Genomic DNA, 4,641 nt, shown 5'->3' with positions numbered 1-4,641 from the left:
GCTTATTTAACGTCCATTGAAAAAGATTGAAGCTAACTTTTCGATAAAAAAGAGTGGAATTTAATTTATTTGGTAGATCACCTTGACATGTTAAATTTTCATTTGAAACCAAGTGAATCGATTAGGTTGCACCACATTTTCGACTCACTAATGGAACTATTGAGTTGGATTTTATTGAAGAGTGGTAACCAAATTTCTTCTATTTTTCTCTCTTATTCTTTAAGGAATTGCTTTCTTGGGAGAGAGACATTGAATGAATCTCAAATTAATGAGCTTTGCTAGCTTCGAATATTGAGTAGAAATCCAAAATATTGTCCAATTTAGTCAAGTTCATCCATGTGTACAACACATTATTAATTATAAAATTATTTTATCATAACTCTCGTCATTAGCTCTTTTATACTTATCAAAATGACTCATAAAATTTAGGAACAATTGCAAATAAAGCAATCAGGCGCAAAGTATTAGTAAATATAACATAATGTAAAAAAAAAAAATTACAAATGTGACAAAATTTATATAGTCTATCAGTGATAGACTATATTGGTTGTAAGAGTCTATTAGTGATAGACCATATCGTTGATAATAGTCTATCAACGATAGAAGTCTATCGTTGATAGACTTTGCTATATTTGCAATTTTTTTTAAATGATATTATTGAAGGGATTCTAATGGGAAGAGAACATTGAGCGGAAGCGGATCGACCAAATTCCATTTTCATTGAATATAAATTTTACAGTAAACAATAAATAAGATATGCATTTAATTCTAAATTACAGCATGCTAATGAAAAAAGTTTCAGGAAACCTTACATTTGAAGATCTATCTTCACATTTTCCCTCAAACAGTTCACGAACAACTTGAAAACTTTCTTGAAGATTAAACTCGAACAAGATTGAACACTATTACGAATGTTTCCTTGGTATTCTCAGGGTGAGGACCCAGAAGTGGTGGACCCTGGCTATTTTGGATATGAGGGAATTTGGCGGGGAGGAAGGATTGAGAATTTTCTCAAACAACACAAGAACAGAGAACTCTTCTGTTAAGTTTTCTCTTAATATCAAATTCATCCAAGAAAAAGGAACTTTTTCTTTTCTATTTACAAAAAATAATCACCACCCACTTGCGTAGGTGGAGAGAAAAGAAGTAACTCCCTTCCTTATTATTAAAATAATAATAATATATATAAATATGATAACTAACTTATTATATTATATATATATATAAATTAATATATTATATCAAATATAAATATAACGTATAGTTTTTAATATTGTATTCAACATACCAATATACAGCTATATTTTTTTTCTCTATTATATGAACATTTAATATAAATCATATTTTATCAAATTTAACGACTATGAATCCCAATTCATAGAAACTATTTTTGAAATCTTCATTTCAAATATTTATTTTCTCTGCATTAAAGCTATAATGTTATCAAATACATTATGACAATTATATCACATATAATTGAAACAATCTTAATTATATCATATATTATAATTACATCATTATATTAAGTTTGAAACAATTCAAATTAATCCAAAAAACTGAATTATCAACTAATCCTATTTGAGCTACCAAGGGGACTTCATGGACCTGTAGCTTGAAGCTCTAACAGTACATGAATAATTAAATTAAAACTCTTTAATTACATTATTCACCATCCGTTAACTGTGCGGCACTCACTAAAGACCGACAACTACATTCTTCGCACTACAGATATATTTTTTGTGTCCATTGGGTATAACCATCAACAGTACGGATGACCCTTCACAAATTGCTCGTAAGTACAGCTAGGCCAAATTACCATTTTTGCCCATGTAGTTACCTCTAACTCCGTAAGTACCACTGGTCCCTCTAGTGAACAATAGATTCATAGTCTAACTACGATTAAACCCCTTCGGGCCAGGAAAGGGTGGTGGCGCCACACTGTTCAAGACCTAGATCAGTCCTTAAGGAAGCAAATTTATCTACTTACCCTATTTTCGGGGAAAGAAGTGAATTCCAATCTTGTGTAGCATATGTTTCTATCTCCCCAATCAAACGAATCCCCAAAAATGGTAATCTTGTTAAGTCGGTGATCTAGCCTCTCACCCATACAAATCAAAGGACCACCCTCATAAGATAGGAGTTCACAACTCACTCAGGATTTAGGTCATGTTACCTAATGGTCATCCAGTGAAATGTAAGTCCTCATATTAATGAACGACGTTAATATCATGAGACTAAACATTTCATGGTCCGGTCTTATACAAACTCCTTTTGTAACTGCTCGCATGTCTATACCATGAATAATCAGGATCAGATCATTTGTGCACTTTACAACAATTGTAACACTTACAAAAGTGAGCCATACTCGTAGTGTCACAAGGATAAAGTACCCAGCCTTATCCATCTACTACAGATAATTTTAGGTTATCAGTTAAACATGATCCACTCGTATGTCTCTACATACATGTTTAAGTTATAAAGATAAACCTTGGATGTTAGTTATTGGTTTTTGTGGTAATGCAACTAAAATATCAGATATTTTACAGATAATGAATAAAATATCATATATTTTATTAAATACAAAATGAGTTTGTTCAGTAATGTTTACAAAAACTATAGACGCCTACGTGATTTAGAGCATCAACTCCAACAATCTTCCACTTGACCTAAAGCTAGTGGGGTGGTACAATATATAAAAATACAAAGTACACAAATATAAACAAAACGCGCTCAGTACAAATCTCCCACTTGCCCTAGTCTATACGTGGTCTGTCCCATATCCATACTCCGCAGGTGACCCTCAAACACCATAGCCGTGAAGGCCTTTCTAAACGGATTAGCAATGTTTTGCTTTAAAGCTATCTGCGTGACAATCATCCCCTCGATGCACAATCTCTCGGATGAAATGATACTTTCGCTCTATATGCTTGCCGTGCTTATGACTTCTAGACTCTCAGAAATTAGCCACAGTACCGCTATTATCACAATAAAGTGTGATGGGATTTGACATGTCTGAAACGACTTCCAGTCAAGAATTTCTTGAGTCAAATAACTTCCTTAGCAGCTTCACAAGCCGCTACATACTTAACCTCCATGGTGGAGTCAGCGATGCACCCTTGCATGGTGCTTCGCCATACTATTACTTCTCCATTAAGAGTGAACACCGATCCTGATGTGGATTTCTTAAAATCCTTATCAGTCTAAAAATCAGAGTATATGTATCCCGTAAGGATCAAATCCTTAAAACCATACACAAGCATGTAATCCCTCATTCTCCATAGATACTTAAGGATGTTTTTAACATAGGTCCAGTGATCTGATCCTGGATTAGATTTATATCTACTGACTATCCCCACTGCATAGCAGATGTCAGGTCTAGTACATAACATCGCATACATCAAACTGCCCATAGCAGATGCATAAGGGATCTATCTCATCTTCTCAACCTCTTGAGGTGTCTTAGGACATTGTTCCTTACACAATGTAACTCCGTGCCTGAAAGGCAATAAGCCACTCTTAGAGTTCTGCATCAAATATTTGACAAGCATCTTGTCAATATATGACGCCTGAGACAAAGTTAGCATTTTGTTCTTTCAATCTCTAAAGATCTGAATACCTAGAACAAACTAAGTATCTCCCAAATATTTCATTTGGACTTGGGTCACTAGACAGATCTTAATTATAGTCAGTAAACCTACATCATTCCCAATGAGTAGGATATCATTTACATATAACATTAGAAAAACTACTGAATTGTTGATGATCTTCTTGTATACACAAGACTCATTAACGTTTTGATCAAAGCCATAAGATTTGATCGTAGTATCAAACCTGATAGGATATACTAGCATGCAACGGAAGAAAACAAAACCAATAAGTACTCTAATTACATTTAATTTGAGTTCTAAAAATATGCTTTGACAGAAAATCAGAAGAGGGTTTCTTATGAACATACCTTTGATCAATTTTCTCAAATCCAAGCTGCTTTTCACGTGATTTCAACTTCAATTCTCCAGTGAACCACCAAGAGGTCTTCTATACTATTCTTAGCCTTGAATTTGAGTGGTGGAACTTTAATTAGAGTGAATTTGTGAAGGGTATTTGTGAGGGTTTTTGGTCAAGACGAATTTTTGCAACAATCTTCTAAAGAACTCAGAAATTCACCATTCCAATCTTCAATTTTAGAGCTTTTAATACACAAAGTGCATGCAAGTACTCAAACTCAGCTCAATGCCAGCAGCAACTTGATGAAAAAGTGGGATTTGTGTGTAAATTTGGGAGGAACACCTCCTACTTGGTGTAAAATGTGGGAAAAATCCACTCAAACCAAGTTTTTATTTTTCAATTTCAAATTTTAGTCAATTCCAAAATTAACTAAAATTTGATTTAATCAATTCATAATTAATTAAATTTAAAACACCAAAATTCAATTTCTCAAATTGAATTGAAATTGAAAATTAATTTGATTTTTAATTCATTAAATAATTTAATATCAAATATTAAATTAATCATACACCCAATTTAAAACATGAATCCTAGTCATATAATTAATATTTAAATCAATATTTAAATATTATAAATTCTCCAATTTTATTTAATTTCAATAAATTAAACGTTAATTATATCAAATATAATTATACA

This window comes from Benincasa hispida, chromosome 5 (genome assembly GCF_009727055.1).
Source record: "Benincasa hispida cultivar B227 chromosome 5, ASM972705v1, whole genome shotgun sequence".
NCBI classification, from domain to species: domain Eukaryota; kingdom Viridiplantae; phylum Streptophyta; class Magnoliopsida; order Cucurbitales; family Cucurbitaceae; genus Benincasa; species Benincasa hispida.
The sequence above is the reverse complement of the archived record's forward strand: the minus strand, read 5'-3'. Positions refer to the sequence as shown.